Source organism: Oryctolagus cuniculus, chromosome 10, assembly GCF_051225735.1.
Source record: "Oryctolagus cuniculus isolate XC-2025 breed Fujian yellow rabbit chromosome 10, ASM5122573v1, whole genome shotgun sequence".
NCBI classification, from domain to species: Eukaryota; Metazoa; Chordata; class Mammalia; order Lagomorpha; family Leporidae; genus Oryctolagus; species Oryctolagus cuniculus.
Genome location: NC_142876.1, coordinates 62,585,867 through 62,608,785, shown reverse-complemented (window position 1 = coordinate 62,608,785; position 22,919 = coordinate 62,585,867). Strand labels below are relative to the sequence as shown.

Genomic DNA, 22,919 nt, shown 5'->3' with positions numbered 1-22,919 from the left:
CTTGAAACAGCCCGGGCATTTCAGAGCAGCCAAGCCCTGCTGTAAGGACACATTTGGCACTTCATTTGCGATTATTGGCAGTCACTAAATGATGGTTTTCCTTGAGGATATTGAAAGGGGAGAAAACAGGGAGCAATGTGGATGTGTCAGAGGAGGAGCAGAGACAGAGGCGGAGAGAACACCCCTGAGGAGGGGAGGCCTTGGTCCTCGTTGATTTTCCCTTCTTCTGTGGAAGAGCTGAGCATTTTACAACTTCTGAGCAATCCACGTGTCTTTCCCACTCTGTACCTGGGGACAGTGCCACACGCCGTGTCCTGCCACATGGGGAGTCCTCACTGGAAACGTGGTGTGTGCCTTCACGGAGAGCAGCTGTGGGGGTCTGCTGTGTTGTTTCCCTCTCTTCCAAGCTTAGAGTCATTTTCTCTGCAGTCTTTCTGTCTTGTGAACCCTATAATTCCACCATAATGATTCACCGCAGGACGTCACTTGTCACAATCTGAGCCCACATCTTTGCTGAGCAAACAGATCCCAGACTAATTTGCCAAACAAGTGGATTCAGACACTTTTTAAGTGAGTGTCTGCTTATTCCCTTTAAACCAAAATATTTGCATTAAAAGAAAAAGCCCAAATCTTTGAATTCTTTTTAAAAAATATTTATTTATTTATTTGAAGGTCAGAGTTACACAGAGGGAGAAGGAGAGGCAGACAGAAATATACAGAGGTCTTTGATCTGCTGGTTTGCTCCACCAGTTGGCCGCAATGGCCAGAGCTGTGCCAATCTGAAGCCAGGAGCCAGGAGCTTCTTCTTGGTCTCTCATGTGCGTGCAGAGACCCAAGGATTTGGGCCATCTGCTACTGCTTTCCCAGGCCATAGCAGAGAGCTCCATCAAAGTGGAGCAGCCAGGACTTGAACCAGCACCCACATGGGATGCTGGCACTGCAGGCGGCGGCTTTACCCGCTATGTCACAATGCCAGCTCAAATCTTTGGATTCTTATGCTTCATTTTATCTGCCAGTATCTATTGTTATGAACGGATGCTGGTTGCAGTACTGTGTCTAAGCACCCAGAGAATGGGTGTCTCCAAATGACTGTCAAGAGGGGACTGATGGCATAAATATTCACACCCCACTGTGTCAAATACCAAGAGATCAGTTTGGCCATCTAAGCAAGAAACTTTTAATACACAGTATTCAAAACATCGTTTCATTTGCCTTTTTTGACAAATATATTTGGATATCCCTTATCTGAAATGCCTGGGACCAGAAGTGTTTCAGATTTTGGAATTTTTCGGAAATTGGAATGTTTGCATGTATATAATGAGCTATTTGGAGAAAGAACCGAAGTTTAAACATGAAATTCATTTATGTTTCATGACACCCTGTACACTTAGCTGAAGGTAATTTTTTTAAAGATTTATTTTATTATTTGAAAGAGTGATAAAAAGAGAGGGAGATACCAAGAGACACTGGTTCACTCTCCAAATGGTTGCAACAGCCAAGGCTGGTCCAGGCCAAATCTAAGAGCCAGGAGCATCATCCAGGTTTCCCAGGTGGGTGCAGAGGCTCAAGCACTTGTTCCATCAGGAGACTGAATCGGAAGTGGAGCAGCCAGGACTTGAACTTGCACCCATACGGGATGCCTACATCGTAGGCAGTGGCTTAACCTGCCAGGCCACAATGCCAGCTCCAAAAGGTAATTTTATACGGTATTTCTAGGTGCCTGCGTTCTGCCTATGACCCATCATGTTCTGCAGGTGAGGAATTTTCCATTTGTGGCATCAGATCAGGGCTTATCATGTTTCTGAGTTTGGATTTGCAGAGAAGGGATTCTCAGCTTGTATTTCGTACCTGTCATTGAGTGCCGAGGCACTATTCTAGGAACTGAGGGCTGAACTGGAGAAGCAGATAAAAATCCCAGAGCTTATGCTATAGAGCTGAGGAACAGAAAAGAAACCAGAAGCTAGTGAAGCATCTGGGAGGTCTGACAAGTGGTGAGGAGAGAAGTAGAGCAGGGCACAGGACCAGCAAGGGGCTTGGGGTTCCCGACTGAGCATGCGGTTAGGGAAGGCTTTTGGAAGAGGGTGCCGCTGAGCCACATCCTCAGGGGCACAAGAGGAGCATGGGTGACTGAGGGAAGAACATTCCAGTGCAAGGCTCTGAAATGGGAGTAGCAAGAAGTGCAGGGGTCTGGGAAGAAATGGGGCCCCATCTGGCAGGACCACGGGGACCCTCAGAAGGCCTTGGCTTCTTTGAGCACTGTGGGAAGCCATTGGAGGCCCTGAGCCTGAAGATCCCTATCCAGACCTCATTTCTTAAAGTGCAGGATCCAGACCTGAGTAAAAGAACAGGCTCTGGTGTGGGCAGCGAGCAGGTGCAGGGGGACCAGGCACAGGATGAGAGGATCTGGAGCCAGGAAACTGATTACGCCATTCAGAGACTGAGTGTAGGTGAAGAGGGGCTCTGAGGATTGAGCTCTGCAGTCCTCTTTGTCTACCAAGCACCAAGGAGATGGGGCACGGTGCCCACCACTGTGTTTAAGGGGCATCCATTTGTTTTCAAAGGGGAGGAGCTCTATACCTATGTGTGCTTGAATATGACTAGGCCATTTCTGGGAAATACCCAAAAAGCTTGGCACTGTTTGCTCTGTAGAGGTCTAAGGAGCTCCAGGAAGGTGGGAGAGGGGAAACGTTTGCAGGTTAAAAGACATGGTGAATTTTTAGATGCTTATGAACATTGCCAATGGAAGAACACTTGAGAGCAAGCCTTCCCTGTTCCCCTTCCTCTTCCTTTCTTTCCTTGGGGCTGATTTGAGTATTTCTTCTTCCTGTCCCTCACTCTGTCAGGCTGAGAATTGCAGAGGTGAGTAAGTCACCCACACATGCACTCATATCGAGTGTCCGACATGTGCCAGGGACTGTTGGATGCATTTTCTGGTAGACTTATGAGCAGAATGGACAGAGTGGTAGTGCTAGGCAGTTAGAGCAGAGCCCAGCCCTCCTTCCCCAGAGCTGACCATGGTGAAGTTCAAGGAGTACGTTCACATGCATCTGAGAGAGTCACTAAAATATTTTGTTTACATGTGCTCTGGCTTAAGACTTTGTATGCCCATGAAGCCTTTGAAGATTAACGTGGAAAATGGTTGTTGAGAGCCAAAACATCCCGTTTGCATAGGAGTAGTACAGTTATTCCTCCTTATCTGGGATTTTGCTCTCTGAGGTTTCAATTAACTGCAGTCCAAAAAATTAAATGGAGCATTCCAGAAATAAGCAACTCACAGGTTTGAAGTTGTGTCCTGTTCTGAAGACTGTGATGGAATCCTGTGCCATCCCACTCTGTCTGGCCCAGGACATGAATCAGCCCCTTGCCCAGTGTATCCATGGGGTATAGACCACTTGCCTGTTACTCACCTGGTAACCACTTGGCTATCAGACCAACTGTCAACAGTATCACAGCACTGGTGCTCAGGTAACCTTATTTAATAGTAATGCCAAAGTGTAAGAGTAGTGACTATCAGCATTCAGATATATCAAAGGGAGCCATAAACCCTTTCTTTAAGAGAAAAGGCTGAAGTTCTGCACTTACGAAAGAAAAAACAATCATCGATGAGGTTGCTGAGATCTGCAGTGAGAAGCAATCTTCTGTCTGGGAAATTGTGAAGAAGGAAAAATAAACCTGTGCTAATGTTGCTGTTGCATTTCAAACCACAACAGTTACAGCCACAGTGGGGGGGCAGTGCTTGGTTAAGATAGAAAAGGCATTAAATGATAGGGTTTGATACTAGCCATGGTTTTGGACATCCAGTGGGGGTGTTGCAATGTATCCCCCACAAATAGGGGGAGCTGTTGACTATTTCTGTGGAAAATGGAGTTCTAGGGCTTTGACAGTCATTTTTCAAGTAATGTTTTGGGATATTATTAACTTGCCAATTGAAGGCTTCCTTTATTCTGGTTTTAACTATTCCAATCAGCATATTTTGTGTGTAATTATCAATTGTTAGTTATCTGGGATAAAGTGTATGTTTTGACTGTTGAGTTAAAAACAATCCAGTTTGTCTCATTAATTGTTTGGCTCACTCAGGCTAATCCTAATATGAGTTTATGTTCTCTGAATTGATAACCACTGATGTCTAGGACGATAGTCTAGCTGCTGCCATGGGAATGGAGATGCTGGAAGCTTGCTGTGTTGGACGGTTTGGGTTTAAAGGGACATGAGAGGTTTAGGAAACACATTCCATCAAAGGTGGTTCTAGAGCTTTCATGGTACCAGGAAGAATAAATTTGGGAACAACTGGTAATATCAGGAACCAGCATGGGTATACTGCTTTCTCCTTATCCATCTGGTTTCTGGCTGGAGAAATTTTCTCACTGAACAGAATGTAAAGAAAACAAGCATTCCCTAGAATATCTCTATTCCTGTAATAGAGATAAATAGTGAGCATCCTCATTTGTGTGAGATCACTTGTACTCTCATCCATTTCTTAAAAAAGAAAAAAAAGACCTTTCTTGGGGTGGGCATCTGGTCCAACAGTTGAGACGCCTATGTGCCAAATCAAGAGTACGTGCGTATGAGTCCTGACCCCAGCCGACTCAGGGAGGCAGCAGTGATGGCTCAAGTAGTTGGGTCTCTGCCACCCTTGTGGAAGACCTGGGTTGAGTCCACAGGCCCTGGCTTCAGTCTGGTGCAGGCCTAGGTTTTGTAGGCGTTTGGGAATCAACCAGCATATGGGAGCTCTGTCTGTCCTGCTCTATTTTGCTGCCTCTTAGATAATAATGATGATAATGGTAATAATAAAAGTGTCCTCTCTCTTGTCTAACTGGCATTTCAGAAACCAACAAAATTGATGAGCTCTTGGTCTTAGTTGTCATCTTGTCCTTTTGAGTTTACAAACTCGGTAGCTCAGTATGTTCCCAGTGATGGCCTGGTGTCAGCTGCCCAAGATGGGCAGGAATGCAGCAGGGATTTCTGGAATTTCTGCCTCTGGACCTGGCTCCCAGTGTGGTGCTTGCCCTCTGCACTCTGTGTCAGTGGTCGGCTCTTGGGGTATCTGACTTTCTGTGGGCACTGGGCTCTGGTTCATTATAATGGGAGTTTGTATGGTGAAGGAAATGAAGATTTCCTGAGACTGAGGATGATCCCCATGCACAGAGTTCCCTCTATAATAGCAGATTTGAGAAAAATCTGTCCTTTGCATTGGTTTCCCAGGAATCCTCAAACTGGAATGAGAGGGGTGGTGGGTGGGTACTTTGTGTTTTGAAAATGTTTCCATTTTCTTAAAAATCGGACTTTTTTTAAAAAAGATTTATTTCATTTATTTGGAAGACAGTTACAGACAGAGGTAGAGACAGAGAGAGAGAGAGAGAGAGATCTTCCATCCACTGCTTCACTCCCCAAATTCACAACAGCCAGAGCTGCGCTCATCCGGAGCCAGGAGTTTCTTCCAGGTTTCCCATGTGGGTGCAGGGGCCCAGGGACTCAGGCCATCTTCTACTGCCTTCCCAGGCCATCAGGGAGCTGGATCGGAAGTGGAGCAACTGGGACTTGAACCGGTGCCCATATGGGATGCTGGCAATGCAGGCAGCAGCTTTACCCACTAAACCACAGCAGCAGCCCCTCATGCTTCTTCCTCTTTTGCCTTGCATGCTTTCCTTTTTGGCATTGTGAACCTTAAGGATTTTGAAACAGGCTGAGCTTTTAGCCTGTGAGTTCCTTCTTGCTGTGCCATTTCAGTTCACCCTGGTGATGGTGCCTGGGAGAGAGAATTACATCAGAGACCAGGAGCGCTGTCATAACCAGCTCAGTACTGATGTTCTCTGCAGCTTTGAATTAGGGAGTTTCTAGTATGACTCTCCACTTCCCCATTTTTTATGCTTAGTCTCGGTTTCCTTTCCCATGTGGCTGACCCAGAGTTCATTTCAAAGCAGACCTCGTTTGTAGAACAGACTTGTTCATAGCACATGGTTGAAGAATTCCTATTTGCTGTCCAAGTTGAATAACAAAACAGGGTGATTGCAGCCGGACCATCTTGGACAGAATTTGGGAGGGAATGCTGTACACAGCACCACCCAGCAGTGTTCACAGTGGCAGCTGAAAAGTCTAATTATAGACAGGGAGCCCCTTAGGAACTGCAGAAAGTGTTAGCAAAAGGCCTAGAGTCAGCGACAGCTGTTTGCCTTGGCCACCAGGGAGCCAAAGTGCTTGGAAAATAAAAATAGTGTCCAGTCCAGCATATGTAGCTTCAGATACCACCCTGGTTAATAATAATAGATGGATGGTCAATTACTAAAACAGTGTTGACTCAAATGCTCAGTGAGGACGAGAACACATGTGTTTCTTTTATAGTTCAGAATTGTGTGTTTAAAACATTCAGCTACTCAGTACATGTTGATTGAAAGAGAGCATAGAAAGTAAACCTTATATACATGTAATTTGGGATGTCAAATTATTACAGATGCAGCTGCACCATGTGTGCACTAATGGATTCGGGGACCAGGGAAACCCCTCTCCTTCTCAGTAACATATGGAGTGAGAAATATTCCGTCTGTGTTTTTTTTAAACAACCCTCAAGCACCAAAGTAATAGAAGAAAGTGATAATGATGCTTCTGCAGGAGAATGTATTTCTGAAACTTGGCAACATTTCATAGAAGTCATTTGAAAGTAGATATTGTTTCTTTGTACCTTTCATTACCAGTCTGACATTTGTTGATCAGAGTAAAATGGGTACATTCTTATTACCTGATTATATAAGGCCAGGTTTGTGGACTTGTCTTTTAAAGACAGACAACTACTCTGGAAATAAATGATTTGCAGAGGGACTACAATGCTTCAGTGTAAATGGAAGGACGCGTTATTTCAAGAGCTGTCCTGTTGTGTAACCTGTATTTTTGCCATTTATGTAATGTCATGCTTATTTTGATTAGGGTTTCAAATGCCTCTTATAAAAAGTGCAAAAACCATTTTATGCCATTGGTGATAGGCATTAAATACAAAATGTGTATCAATTTAATGTTTCCTGTTGCTTTATCCTGAAAAGGGAGAATGAGTCTTGCCATCATCGAGGGCAAGGAGAGCCCTAGATTAGCAGCTGTCCTGGCCTCTGGTTCCATTAAGCAGGGCAGGAAGGAGGAAAAAGTGTTTAATAACAATCACCGCCGAGGGCTGGATGTCAGCCCTGTCATGGGTAAAAGGTGCAATTTCATACATAAGACATCCTGGGGGAAATGCTCATTTTCTTCTACCTTTGTAACCATATGCTTTGCCCCTGTATTAAATGACCAGAATCATGACTACTTTTTAATTAATGTGAATTTCAAAATTTTAAAATACCAACTTTAGCCTGGCTATATCGTATTTTATCATCACATTTCTGTTAGGTCATTAACCCCATCTTGATTTTCTGCTGTTCTTGAGCCCTCCTGACTGGAAGATCCCGTATCCTGTCTATATTGGGTTTACCATATGAAATATAAAAAATAATGGCTAATGTCTGACGACTAAGTATGAATTATTTTATGAAATCCTTATTAGTTAATGAGAAAGAGATGATTGAGAGATAGACCCATTTTGCTGGTGTGATTAACGTGCTCATTTACAAAATGAAGGCTCAGAGAAGTTAAGAGACTGACCCAAAGTGACACACCTAAGTAATTGTGTGACCGGAGGAGCCCCTGTCTGACGGTGGGGTCTCCACTCTTGTCCTCTCTGCAGTCCGCTCTCTATGCTGTCCTGTGACTCCGTAGCAGCAGAGATCCATGGAGTGAGCAATCCTGAGAGGGTCGCAGAGGAGACGCTCCATCCACATTTAGATGAGAGGAAGAGCCTTTTCATTTTCTGGGCCATTTTCTCTTGCATTTTCCTCCCCTGCCCTCTCCCTTTTTCTAAGTGATCCGAACCCGGCACACACAGAATTGGCCGTGTCTTCTCTGTCCAGCTGCCTGAGTGCAGTCAGCCAGGCAGAGCGCACACTGCCGCCTGAACTTAGACGGAACCAGGGGGAAGGAAGCCCCATGGGAGCACTCAGCGCTTAGTAAGGCAACTCACACAGGGGATTCCAGACCCAGGCGGCAGGAGGACTGGGCACAGCTACTCCCCCCAGCGCAGGAGGCAAGGTTTATACTTGTGCAGGCCCTCAGGGAGCTGGGGGCTGGCAGTGTCTTACAGAATTCCTTTCCTGTTCTTCAGCAAGAGGGAGCACCTAAGCTGGGCTGTTGGTTGCACTTTATGAGAAAGGCTGTGACAGCATTGACACTTGGTGGTTGGACAGTGGCCCCCGTGAGGCTGACAGGGGATCACTTCCTTCTCTCACAATGACGCTCCAGATGACCACACTGTGGTTTCCCACCCAGTCATTTCCAACAGGCCGGTTACGCTGCTGTAGCGACCCCTGTTCTCTGAGGCTTTGAAAGATCAATGTTTGCCTTCTTGCTGGGCTCTAAATGCTTTGGGGTTTGGAAAGGGGTCTTTCTTCAGAACAGCGACTGAAGACAGGACCCGTGCGGATGAGGACATGGAATCCTACTGCATGCCTGAAAAGAACAAAGCCAGAAATAACTTGAGAGAGCGCGTCCTTAACTGGTCCAGCCGCGTTCCCTCACCTAGGGGATTGGTCTCATCATGCAGTGGATGCCCGTGCTCTCAGTGCTGTTGCCCTAACCCTGCCATATTCTCTAGAATCTCTTCACTCACGTCTCTTTAGTGATGACTCAGCAGTGTTACGCAGGCGAGGCCTAGCTTTGGAAGTAGGGAACTAGAAGACGTAGCTTACATTCTTCACTTGGATGGTGGCTGTGATGGTGAGTGGGGGTGGCTCATGGTGGAAGCTGGAACTGATGATGGATGTGATACAGCACCCACGGCTCCTGCTCCTTTCTCCCTGCTTCCCACCGGGCTGCTGCATTGCCACCGTGTGTGATTCTTCACTTGCTCGTTTGCTTTCTCCTAGGTTATTGTAACACCTTCCTGTGGTCTTTCTTCTCTTCATTTTGACCCCAAGTCTGCTCTGTCACCCATTCTCTCCTCTCCAGGCAGAATGATGTGTCTAAAACACCAGGCTGGCCCTGTTATTCTGACACCTCAAACCTTTAACCGCTTTCCATTGCTCCGACACACAGATGAGTCCTCTGTGACTGGATTCCTGACCACCTCCTCACCTCCTTTCTATCTTAATCATCCTCAGCCTCCTAGCCAAACAGAGCAGCTCTTTTTTCACTTTGCTGCCTTCTCTGTCTCGGATTTCACTGCCTCTTGAGAGGAATTCCTGATCCCCCACTCAAGGCTGAGTGCCTCTTACTAGACTTCTCCATCTCGTTGCAACTTTCAGCTCTGTTTTAAAACTCTTTGCTTTCTCTACACCTTGAGGTCTTTGAGGGTAACTATTTATGTTCATGTCTTTGCTTGCTCATCAAGATATTCACAGCATTAGCATACTGTGCTGTTAGTTGAAGGAACAACCAACTGGGCAATAGAATCCATTCTGATTGCCTTTTGAATCTTCTTTCATATCTGTACTTATTTTCTTACTGCTGAATTTGACCAGAAAGAACATTTTAACTTTATGTAGCCTTATTGAAAGTTGTTCTCGGGGGCACAGCGGGTTAAAGCCCTGGCCTGAAGCGCTGGTATCCTATATACATGCCGGTTCTAGTCCTGGCTCTTCCTCTTCCGATCTATCTCTCTGCTATGGCCTGGGAAAGCAGTGGAAGATGGCCCAAGTCCTTGGGCCTCTGCACCCTCATTTGAGACCAGGAAGAAGCTCCTGGCTTGGGATCAGCACATCTCCAGCCATTGTGGCCATCTGCAGAGTGAACCAGCAGATGGAAGACCTCTCTCTCTGTCTCTGCCTCTCTCTATAACTGTCTTTAAAATAAATAAAAATAAATCTTTAAAAAAAAAAAGTTGTTCTCAAATAGCTCTTCTCAAATATTACTTTATTCAGAAAGTCATGGAAACTACTTAAATAGATTAATCTTCAGGCATTGTAATCTCTAACAAGGTGCTTCTCTTTTATTTTTTATGCCTTATCCCTGGCACACACTTTTAAAAATATTATTTATTTGGCTGGCATTGAAGCACAATGGCTTAGGTTGCTGCCTGCAGTGCCAGCATCCCCTGGGGGTGTTGGTTCAAGACTTGGTTGCTCCACTTCCTATCCAGCTTCCTGCTAATGTGCCTGGGAAGGCAGCAGAAGATGGCCCAAGTGTTTGGGCCCCTGCCACCAACATGGAAGACCCAATGGATTTCCAGGGTCCTGGTTTAGCCTGGCCCAGCTGTGGCCATTGTGGCCATTTAGGGACTAAATCAGCAGATGGAAGATAATCTCTCTCTCCCCCCACCCCAACTCTGTCTTTCAAATAAATAAATCTTTATTTGAGAGACAGATATACATAGAGAGTCTTTACATTTGTTGGTTCGCTCCCCAAATGCCCATAACCACCAGGGCTGGGCAAGGCCAAAGCCAGGAGCCAGGAATTAAATCAAGGTCTCCATGTGGGTGACAGGGACCCAACTACTTGAGTCATCACTCATTGCCTCCCAGGATGCACATTTATTAACAGAAAACTGGAATCAGGAGCAGAGCGAGACTTGAAACAGGGATGTGGGCCTCCCAAGCAGCGTCTTAACCACCGTGCCAGTTGCCCACCCTGGCCTGGCATATATTCGTCCATGCCAAGGATGTTCTATATGTGTCTGGAGGGTTCAAGTGTCAAGGGGCCTTAAAAATACCCTAGGGTACACTTTTGAAAATTATTATTAAAGTACTGTTTTATATGGTAAATGTAGAGAGCAAGAGAGACCCTGAAAAACTGCCATTCAAAATTGTGAAATGTAGATTCAGTATTTGGTTAAATTCATATTGGTTTTGTTAGTGTCACTGTGAATAAACGAATCTGAGCTAAAGCCAAGCTCCCGCTCTTCAAAGAAGGAAGAACCCAAGTTTTCATCCTTAGCAGATAAGGATGGTCTGCGTATAGCAAACCCAGGGCTGTTGATAGTGTGGAAATCAGCACCTTCAATTGTCTTGAAGGAAATATTGGAGAGAGAAGTCAGATCAATGCACTTGAATTTTATATACTTTCTGACTTTTCTGCTCTTCCCTGTGGAGGAAGTTCTAATGCTTGCCTCAGGCCCACCAGAAAGTCCTTGCAGGCAGGAAGACGTGGGAGGTCTATGGATGGGACTCCATTTCCTGCTTCTGATTAACCAGGAAGCAAGGTATGTGGTCGAACTCCCTTGTTTCCTTGCTGAGCTTTCCCTGTGTGACAGGTATCCCTGTGTGACAGGTATTCCAAGGCTTCTGGAATGTTACAGAGCCAAATTATTTCCCGCTGAAATAAAGCACACAGCACACAAGTATGGCTAGTGCAGAAACCCCTCCAACTTTAAAACAAAACAGATTGATCCCTACTGTGAATTTTAATTCTGTACTCATTCCTCCACTAAATGAGTAGAGAAATGGAGCCAGCATGTAAGGTTAAACAATATTGATAGGAATTTGGTAATTTTTATTAGGTGAATTTGAGAGTGATGGGTTATGCTTCAAAACAACTTTTAGATTAATTTATTTGGTGTCCATTTACTGAAAAAGCAGGAAATTGTGGGAGGTACTGGAATAGAAAGCGGTCAATGGCTTGCTCCCTGCCCGGGTAGAGTCTGTGATCAGGCTGGTGTCAGGGTGACAGCTGGCCCCTGCAGCCGGAATTTGAGGAATGCAAGCATTTCTCCCTAGCACAGATGAGGGCTCCCCAGCTACCTGGGAATTGGGCTGGTTTTGTGTAAGGTATGACGTTTCACCTGGGTTCTTAAGGAAGGAAGTTGAAGCTTCTGGGGCCCCTCCTCAGGCTCCCCTCCTGTTACCAAGCGAACCCTGTGAAATCAGGTCCAGCTGGGACTGCATGCTAGTGCCTGTTAGTAGACCAGAAATCCAGCAAGTGTGCCCTAGGTCCCCATACTAGTTCTGTAGCAAAGTTAGTACCTTTGAAGTCGTAACATCAGTGTCTTTCCTGAAATGAAAAAAAGTTCTTTCTTGGAGGTACAAGCCCTCAAGGGTTATTTTAAAACCAGGTTTGCAAAACCAGCTTTTCCTTATTTCTGTGTTAAATACTACATCTATCCTAAGGTATGAGTGTGTATGTTCTGGGAGCACAGGACCCTCCTGGCATGGGTCTAGGCTGGTGGTTAGTTGTAAGTCACTTGTTTGCATGTAGTTAGCTACTTCAGCGATTGCTGTGTATAACACATTATTTGGGGTAAAAATCAGAAGTGGGGTTGCCATTGTGGCATGGCAGGAAAAGCTGCCATCTGTGACACTGGCATCCCATTTGGGCTCTGGTTTGTGTCCTGGCCACTCCACTTCCTATCCAGCTTCCTGATAATGGCCTGGGAAAAGCAGCAGAAGATGGCCCAAGTATTTGGATCCCTGCCACCCATGTGGGAGACCCAAATGAAGCTCCTGGCTTTGACTTGGACCAATGCCGGCCATTGTGATCATCTGGGGGAATGAACCAGCAATGGAAGATCTCTGTCTCTCACCCTCTCTGTGTACAAACTTTCAATATAAATAACTTTCAAATAAATAAATCTTTAAAAAAAATCAAAAGTACGGAACATTGAAAACAAGAGGTCACAGCCCCATGTCCTCAGGCCCCAGCATGGGTGATATAAAGGTACCATCTCAGTATCCACAAGGGTTGGGTTCTGGGACCCCACTCGGATGCCAGAATCTGAGGACGTTCAAGTCACTTACTCAGAATGGTGTATTGTTTGGGTATAACCTACATACCTCCTCTCATACACTTTCATCTCTGGATTGCTCATAATACAGTGTAAATACTTGCCATACTCTTTTTTTTTTTTTTGGACAGACAGAGTTTGACAGTGAGAGAGAAAGCAACAGAGAGAAAGGTCTTCCTTTTTACCGTTGGTTCACCCCCCAAGTGGCCGCTATGGCTGGTGCGTTGAGGCCTGCATACTGTGCCAATCCGGAGCCAGGTGCTTCCTCCTGGTCTCCCATGTAGGTATAGGGCCCAAGCACCTGGGCCATCCTCCATTGCACTCCCGGGCCACAGCAGAGAGCTGGACTGGAAGAGGAGCAACCGGGACAGAATCTGGTGCCCTGACCGAGACTAGAACCCAGGGTGCCGGCGCCTCAGGCGGAGGATTAGCCTAGTGAGCCACGGCGCCGGCCACTTGGCATACTTTTGTTTAGGACATGTGACAAGGCATAAAACATCAGTTCAAGTTCAGTACAGACACAGTTGTTCCCCCAGTAGTTTTGATCCATGGTTGGTTGAATCCCTGAAGGTGAAACCTGCAGATCTGGTTGGCTGACTGCATATTGAGTCAGATTAAGAAAATCAATGGCTATAAAATGGCTATGGATGATGGGTGAGAATAAAATAATTACCTTCCATACAAAAACAAAATATAATAATAGCAGAATTCTTATGAGTAGAGATGTACTTGAAGCACTTTGGAAGATTTCCTCTGATCCCTAGGCTGGAGTGGAGGCTTAGTGGGAGCCTCATCTTTGTTTGAGTAGGTACACTCGAAGCCAGCACACTTACCCTTGTGATTGCCTTTGATTCCTTTTAGATTAGTGTGATTCTAAAGTACCAAACCGTGAAATAGGAAGATTAATGTCTGCACTCCCGTTTAAATTTCCAACTGGTCCTTTCTTCCTCTCACATTTAACTCTAGTCTTTCAGAGCCCGCTGTCCATTGGCACCACTGAAGACCCCATCGGTGTCCACTGGTCCCCATTCCTGATGAAGACTCACCTTGCTGTGGAGACAGGGGCTGTTTGGGCCAGGAGAGGACCTGTGCCCTTTTTTGCCACCAGGGCTGGTGGTCTCTTTAAATGTTTTTTGGTTTATTTTCTAAGAATTCCTGAAAGGAACTCCATCCTCGTAAATCATTCTCCTAGGCAAATGCAAGACCAGCTTGACTGTTGATGAAGAATTTCTTAGCATTACAAAAACTCTCATTGCCTCCCAGGGTGTTTTCCTAACTGGACGCTGAGGCTGACCTCTTCTAGGCCTATCTTGTAACCCCTTCCGGGGAGACTGCTGAGTACTCCCAAGCAGAAGACATTAGCCAGAAATCTCAGGACTATCTCTGTTCTCACCGTTAAGCTCAGCGTGCTGGCTTTTCTAGGTGTATTTGTATGATCTTTGCTTAAATAGGCTGGGTGTTGCTCATAGACTGATGTGGTGGATGCATCAAATAGCTGTGATTCTTACTAGATGCTGATATATACAAGCATAAGAAGCAGATACACAGTGATCAGGGTTGGGGGAATCTGGTTAGAAAATAGAAACAAGGACAAGAGATATTTTGCCAACAGTTTTGAATAAACAAGATATTTCAGTGGGCAGGCTATCTGGCTATCTTCTATTGGGTTGGATGATGTTAATAGAAAAATTATACTGTGCTGAGTTTATCCCATTTTTCCCTATCATGAGGGAGAAAGCATAGCTTCAAAATTTGAGCAGGTTTTTGTTTTATCATGGCTTTTGGTACTACATTAAGGCTAAATATTTATACTATTCAGAAAAGGAGAGGTTCTCATAATTCTATCTTTCTGTGGCTCCTTAGTGTCCACCAGAAAATCTATTTTCATTGTCTTCCTGGCATCATTGTCCTGTGTAACCTTTCTCTGAACTCTTTCCTATCTCCCTCCTGAGAAAGTCCTGGGGTAAGGTCGTTATCTCCCAAGCTCAGGTTTTTAGCAGAGTTCATGTAAGCACAGCACTGGAAATGACAAGTGCACCACAGTGATAGATGCTGCAGTTATTTTTCTGACAGAGTGGCAGGGAGAGAGTTCAACCTGATTCTTAATTTGGTTTATTAATTATGATGAAGTTAGCACCAGTGATCCGTAAGGATTCCAAAGCTTTAAAGGAGGAGATAGCATTTCATCAGTTTTAAAGAGCTTGGCCCATCTCATCATTTGATTTTAACAAGATGTTCATTTTTTTTTCTCACTAATACTGGAATATGTCCTAGCCAGGAGATAATAACAAGAAGGATTGCTCTTACTGGTTTAAAAATAATGATCGTCTATTTATTGAATGTCTCCTGTATGTGCTGAGCCAGACTTGTGTTAAATGCTATTCTTTATGTATTAATTTATCCTCAATGATTGCATTTTTTTCTATATTTTACAATTGATGTAAATACATTTTTAGAGAGACTAAGTCACTTAAATTTACACAGGTGGCAAGAGACAGACTTAAAACTTGTAATCTGTTAGGTGTCATCACTTTGTAGGGGATTGTGACTGCTTCCAATGGCAGAAGTGGATAATGACACTTAATCATGTTTCTCATATCTTAATATTGTTCTCTTAGCTTTTCTTGTTCATCCTCCTCGAAAAGGATAAGGCTCAGACAGAACTGTCTAATGCTAAATGTAAGCTGGGTAGGATATTAGAAGGTCCTTCAAAAAGTTCATGGACAATGAAAGTAAAAAAGTTAATTTTGGTGCAAAAATTTTTGAAAAAAAAAAAAAGAAAATACCTTGATGATCCAGAAAGCTCTTTAAAGAATAACTAATTATCCTAAATCCTGACGCTGATGTCCATCATATCATCTTCCTGATGAATAACGCTCTGCCATAGGCAGATCCCTGCTTATCTTAGGACAAAGAGAACACAGAGGAAAATGCAGAGTAATTAAATGGTACTTAAACATGGTGTCATATCCAAGAGGCACAATATGAAGGTGCTTCTAAAAGTTCATGGGAAATGGAATTAAAAGATACATTTGTTTTGGTGATAAAATTTTTTAAATTCATGCATATGAGATGACTTCAAAAAGTTTATGAAAAATGCATATGATGCAATAAATTAGTAGAGTGCTCTTCTTTAGATATATGGTGCAGTGTGTTCTGCATGAGATGGGGAAATATCTTAGTGTAAGGCTGCTTTTCATACCAGCTGCATCCAGGGTGTGCTGTGGGTTGAAGTTTTTCAGTCCCTTCACCCACACTGTCCTGTAGATTCCACTCATTTGGGGACCTGCTTATAGTTGGTCTTTGGGAGGCTGAGTCACGGCAGTTCTTGTACAGCCCAGAATCCAGAGACCTTCACACTGTCTCTCAGTCCTGCTCAGAAAAGTCCTAAAGAAGGGCATGTCTGACCGCAGTATGTCTGGAGGCTTGGGGTGTCATCTCGTTCCAAGGTTTAGGTGCCAGAAATAATGGTTTCTGGGCGAGGACCTGCACATGCCCTTCACCCTTTGTGAACCCAGACTTCCGTATGCAGGCGTGTATTCCACCTCCTGTTCTTCTAAAGAATAGTCTACATTGGGGAATTAATTTCTCAAGAATATTCTGAGAAATTAATCAGAAAAATGATAATACTAGCTGAAATTTTTCTTGAAGATCTGCTATTTGCCAGATAATTTATATACACTGTCTCTGATTCTTACTGTAACCTTCCAAAAATAGGTGTCAAATCATTTAAAGAATCTGAGATTTTTGAGATCATACTACTTAAGTGTACACAATTATTAGGTGGTAGAGTTGGAATTCCAGACCTTGTCTGTCATCAATGCCCAGGGTTTTTTTTTATTAGCTTACACTGTCTTTATGAAAAGTGATTCTGAGGGGGCCAGCACTGTGGCATAGTGTCTAAAGCTGCCACCTGGCAGTGCCAGCATCTCATATGGGTGCCAGGTTCAACTCCCAGCTGCTCCACTTCCCATCCAATTCCCTGCTAGTGTGTCTGGTAAAGTATCGGAAGATGGCCCAGGTGCTTGGGCCCCTGCACCCATGTGGCCAGGCTCCTGGCTTCAAATCAGTCTAGCTCCAACTAGGCCATTTGGAGAGTGGACCAGTGATGGGAGACCTCTCTCTCTCTCTCTCTCTCTTTCTCTGCCTCTGCCTCTCTCTAACTCTGCCTCTCAAATAAACAAATAAATCTTTTTTAAAAAATTGACTCTGAGAATTTTGATAAATATGTCAGTATTACTGCCTTTTCCCTAAAATTGCCCCTAATAGCAAGCACATTTTAAAATAACCTTTATGAGATTTAGTAGGTAGGTGTCGTAATTTGGCAAATATAATCTAATGAATGTCTCGTAAGTGCTTCATATTGTTCAAGGGCCTGAAAACCTGAAAGCTGAGATCATACATTCAGCAGATATTCACTGAGTACTTGCTATTACTCTCTAATTCTAGCCAATGAGGACAAAACAGTGACTGTCAGATAAAAATCTCCGACCTCCTGGAGTTTGGAGTCTCCAGTTGGAGGAGACAGATAAAAACCAAATAAATAACTGCAGTATTTAGAAGATTGGATTAGTGATAAGCCAGTGTAGAAAACAGCAGGGAAGAAGGTGAGGGAGTGGACAGACAGGGAAGGTCTCCTGAGATGCTCCGTCTGGGCAGGGGTGTCAATGAAGAGCAGGAGCTGGGGAGAAGCCCATCCCAGGCTGGAAGTGCAAGTGTAAGGTGAGGGAGGTGCCTGAAGTTGGCCACAGTGAATAAGCCAGGCAGAAGTAGCAGACAGGCGTGCATCAGCATAATATTATTTAAGGTTCATATATGAGCATTCTGGAGTTTACTGTACCTGCAATGGGAGTCATTAGAGGATTTTGAGCAGAGAAATTATGATGGTTAATCTATACCCTAAAAAATCAACCTGGCTGTTATGTTACAGAAAATACACCACAGAGAGTGTAGGAGCAAAGTTAGGGGAACCAGCTGGGAATGTACTGGAGTAACTGGGAAAGTGGTGATGATGGGCTTGGTGGGGAGGCAGTGATGGAAGTGAAGGCATGGCAGAGTGCCGGAGGGGAGCATGTGGTTATAGTGGAGGTGAAGTGGTGGACGTGAAGGCGTGGTGGGTAGCAGAGGAGAAGCTGAAGTAGGTAGTAGTGGATGTGGGTGAGAAGATCATGCTCTGGATATATGCATTTTTAAGGTAGAGCCATAGGATTTGCAGGAGGACCAATATGGGAGTATGAAGAAAAGTTGTTTTTTGTTTATTTTTATCTTGTATGTTGTTTGGCTTAAGATCCTGGAAGAGGGGCCAGTGTGGAGTAATGGTTAAGCCACTGCCTACAGCACCGGCATCCCATGTGGGCTCTGTTTTGAGTCTTGGCTGCTCCACTTCTTTTTTTTTTTTTCCTGACAGGCAGAGTTAGGCAGTAAGAGAGAGACAGAGATAAAGGTCTTCCTTCCGTTGGTTCACCCCCCAAATGGCTGCTATGGCCGGCGCGCTGCGCCAATCCGAAGCCAGGAGCCAGGTGCTTCCTCTTGGTCTCCCATGCAGGTGCAGGGCCCAAGCACTTGGGCCACCCTCCACTGCCTTCCCGGGCCACAACAGAGAGCTGGACTGGAAGAGGAGCAATCAGGACAGAATCTAGCGCCCCAACCATGACTAGAACCTGGGGTGCTGACACCACAGGTGGAGGATTAGCCAAGTGAGCTGCAGCGCTGGCCATCGGCTGCTCCACTTCTGATCCAGCTGCCTCCTAATGCACCTAGGAAAGCAGTAGATGATGGCCCAAGTCCCTGAGCCCCTGCCACCCTTGAGGAAGACCTGAAGGAGGCTCCTGGCCCCTGGCTTCAGCCTGGCCCAGCTCCTGCCATTGTGGCCACTTGGGGAGTGAACCAGCAGATAGAAAACCTCACTGTCTTTCCCTGTGTCTCTCTGTAACTCTGCTTTTCAAATAAATAAAATAAATTTTTTAAAAAAACAAATGGAAGGCAGAGAAAGTACAAGAACATGCCATGATACCACTCTACCAACCTCCTAGAACTTCCAGGCAGACACACACACACACACACAACTAGAACACAGGGCACAAGGAGTTGTGCATGAGGGAGATACAAAAAAAAAAAAAAAAAAAGGGGATCCTGGAAGAATGGATTGATTTTTGATTTTTGGAGAAAGACTCCAGGATGAGCTGGTTTTAGGGAGAATTGGGAGTCGCTGGGAATGTGGCTGTCTTTTGGGTTGGACCGAGGAGGAATATGGCATGAGGACCTACTGCAAATATTTTATTACTTAGAAGGAGCATCTCAGTACCAAACCTCGTTGGAATCCACTGTAAACAGATACCATTAGAAGCCAGTGGAATAGCTTTCAACCTGTGCCCCTATTTTGTTTTAGTTTTGCATTCTTTTTATAACCAGTGTTTCTCAGGCTTGTAGAACTGTCGGGTTCCTAGTTCTTACTTTTAATGAGGCAATTATCATGAACTGAATTTGGTGAATGGCACTTGAAATCCATTTGAATTTACTGTCGGCTGCACCCCGGTCCCACTCAGAAAGCCCATCAGGCTGCCAAGGTGAAAATGTCAAGAAGGTGTTGTTGGAAAAGGACTTGACAGGTTTCTTTGACATTCTGGACCAGGTAAATAAGAGATTTGGTCCTGGTGATTTTGTTATGGCTGCTGTCTGCTTTATTAGGTGACCAGGACCCCACTGTTAAGTGCTCGACAAGTTTCGTGGTCTTGACCTGAAAGCACTGGGCAAGGGCTGGATGGGCGTCAACCAGGAGCTGTCAGGCAGAAAGTGAAGGCAGTCTGGGAGCTGTGATCGGTAGTGTGCAGTGTTCCTCCTCTCTTGTCCCTGTCCTCTCTTCTCAGTGGCAAGCCCCTTCCAGTTTAAGGGAGGTGCTTCTTTGGAAAGAAGATTTTTCCAACTTTAGGGAAGGAATATGTTTTCAACTTTAATATAGATGGATAATAGCCTTCCACACATGATTACTCTATATTCTTTTGGGAAGAAGATTAAACATTACTGAGATGGGAAATTCTATCTGTTGTGAAATACAGCTTGAAATGAGTACTGATATTATTAAAGATTTGAAAATGCCAGAAAATAGTCTGCAAATACCTTCTGAATAAACCTGCAAAATAAATAAAATGGCATGTACCTTATACATCTCTGAAATGCAGAAAGCATTAAGATCGCTGTGCCAGGGATCAAAATATGTGTCAACTAGACCCCATGATCTGTATTAATTTCTATCTCCAAATGCTGTCACTTAATAGCTTTGGGATGGACAGGCTGTTCATTTCTCTGTAGGCCAGTGGTTGGCAGATTTTGCTGTATGTAAGAATCACCTGGGTGCTCATTAAAAGTGTGGATCTACAGTCTCACCACCCTCATTTCATGCTGCATTTTAGAACTTGCCGTAGCTGTAAAAAATTACCTATGTCTAGTGCCTCCCAACCAGAGTCTGTTTGAACTGGTGGGAGTGGGATCCTGATATCTGCATTGCAGAGGCTCCTCTGTGGACTTGTGCTTAGGCCTCATGAATATGCTTTTAGAACTAGTATTTTTAAAACTTACCTGTTTATTTATTTGATAGACAAAGTGAACGAGTACACATGTTTCCATCCACTGGTTCAATCCTCAGATGCTCACAATGGCTGGGACTGGGCCCAGACCAGAGCTGGGGGAACTCAGTTCAAGTCTCCCACATGGCTGTCAAGAACCCAATTACTTGAGACATCACTGCTGCCTTCCAGGGCCAAATAAGCAGGAAGCTGGAATCAAGCTAAGCCAGGAGTTGAACCCAGGCACTCTGATGTGGGTCACAGGTGTGCTAACTGGCATCTTAACTGCAAGGTCAAATGCCTGCCCCAGAATAGGATTTTTAATACTTCATTCAGGGGCTTCTGATGCACATGGGCTAAGAAGCATGTTTTCCAACCTTAAATTTTTTTTTTTTTAAGATTTTATTTAGGCCGGTGCCTCAGCTCACTAGGCTAATCCTCCGCCTGCAGCATCGGCACCTCAGGTTCTAGTCCCAGTTGGAGCGCCGGATTCTGTCCCAGTTGCTCCTCTTCCAGTCCAGCTCTGTGCTGTGGCCTGGGAAGGCAGTGGAGGATGGCCCAAGTCCTTGGGCCCTTGCACCCGCATGGGAGACCAGGAGGCAGCACCTGGCTCCTGGCTTCAGATAGAAGCAGTGCCAGCCGTAGTAGCCACTTGTGGGGTGAACCAACGGAAAAAGGAAGACCTTTCTCTCTGTCTCTCTCTCTCACTGCCTAACTCTGCCTGTCAAAAAAAAAAAAAAAAAAAGATTTTATTCATTCATTTGAGAGGTAGAGTTATAGACAGTGAGAAGGAGATACAGAGAGAAAGGTCTTCCTTCCGTTGGTTCACTCCCTTATAGGCCGCAACAGCCAAAGCTGTGCTGATCCGAAGCTAGGAGCCAGGTGCTTCTTCCGGGTCTCCCATGCGGGTGCAGGGGCCCAAGGACTTGAGCCATCTTCTGCTGCGTTCCCAGGCTACAGCAGAGAGCTAGATTGGAAGAGGAGCAGCTGGGACTAGAACCCGGTGCCCATATGGGATGCCAGCGCCGCAGGTGGAGGATTAACATACTGCGGCATGGAGCCGGCCTCCAACCAACCTTAAACTTTGATGGATTGGTTCCATCCACTGCCTGGTGGTGCCAAGTCATATTTGCATAAGATGAAACACTATTTCATAAGTGTTAAAATTATATTAGAATTAATCTTTTTTTCTATTAAAAATTAATTACAATATCACAGGATAGCCAGTGAGGTGATATACAGGTTAATCCACTGCCTGCCACACTAGTATTCCATAAGAGTGATGCTTGGAGTATCTGCTGCTCCACTTCTGATCCAGCTCCCTACTATGTGCTTGAGAAAGCCGCAGAAGACGACCCAAGTGTTTGTGGTCCATGTCACCCACATGAGAGACCCAGGTGGAGTTCCAGACTCCTGGCTTTGGCCTGACCCAGCTCCGGCCATTGTGGCCATTTGGGGGAATGAACTAACGGATGGAAGACCTCTCTGTCTCTGTAACGCTGCCTTTCAAACAATATATAAATACATCTTTTTTTAAAAAAAAGCATTTTAAACAAATGATTATACATTTTCTCCTGATTATAAAGCTAACAGTTTTGTAGAAAATCTGTATAAGAGTGTCAGCCATCCAGAAATGATGACTCTTCACAGTGTGCTGATCACTTATGGTTCTGTTTCCATGGTGAGTCTGGTTGTTGGAAATCCCGGGTTTAATCCACAGCCTCTCCTAGGTTAGAATGAGGAGACTTCAAAAAGACAGTGTAAAATGGAATTAAGGATATTTTTGTTTTTGTAAAAAATTTTGAAATCCATGCATATTTTTTCCTTAATACACATTTCCATGAATTTTTGCATGGACTTCAAAAATTTTTTTGCATCCAAATAAAACTTATCTTTCAATTCTGTTTTCCTTTTTGAAGTGCTCTCATGGTTGGTGCTGTCCCCTCCAGTTGTCTGATCTCTGAGTCCTCTTCCTATTCACGGGGACAGCTTACTCTGTCTTCCTTTGCGTCTTTACCTTTCCTAGTAGGTCAGTAACACACAAGGGAGCCCAGGAAGCCCTCATTCTGCCCCCAAACCGGTGGCTGCTCCCAGGGCAGTGCCTTCCTCTCTTACCATTCCAGCTGTGCTTTGGTCTGCACCGTCCCTTTGTAACTTCTCCTCTTCTCTACCTGACTTCTCCCCCAGGAAATGCTCTTTTCCCTGAGTGTTTGAACAGGAGAACTTAAAATAAGGAATTAATGCAGCTTCCTACTCAACACCACATAGGAAGTTGTCACTTGGACCAGTGTACTTTGCTTTCATTTTAAGTAGACAAGTTGAAGGATTTAAAACTAATATTGCTCTGTAAACCATAGTGATTAAGAATATCAACGTATGAGGTGAAGCAGGTTTTGCAGTGATTAAACTTTTTTTTAAACCTATACTTAAAGGACCTATAAAAAATGTTAAGGTGAACTGCACTTAAGCCTTTTAGTTTTTTTCAGATTTATTTTTGGCTGTAGAGTTTTACATTAATCCCCATTGAACTAGAAATATGTGGATTTACAAATTGAAAGAGCTATTTATTGGCTTAGTTGTGCACTGGAGAGGAACCGAAACATCACACCTGTAGCTACTGGGTCATTTTT

The 22,919-nt window shown here is 44.6% G+C and overlaps 1 protein-coding gene across 50 annotated transcripts in view; it reads left to right on the top strand.

The window, feature by feature from the left end:
- EPB41L3 (erythrocyte membrane protein band 4.1 like 3) overlaps positions 1-22,919 on the top strand; it is a 267,762-nt gene that overhangs the window by 126,526 nt on the left and 118,317 nt on the right. The gene's annotated exons all lie outside the window — the stretch shown is intronic.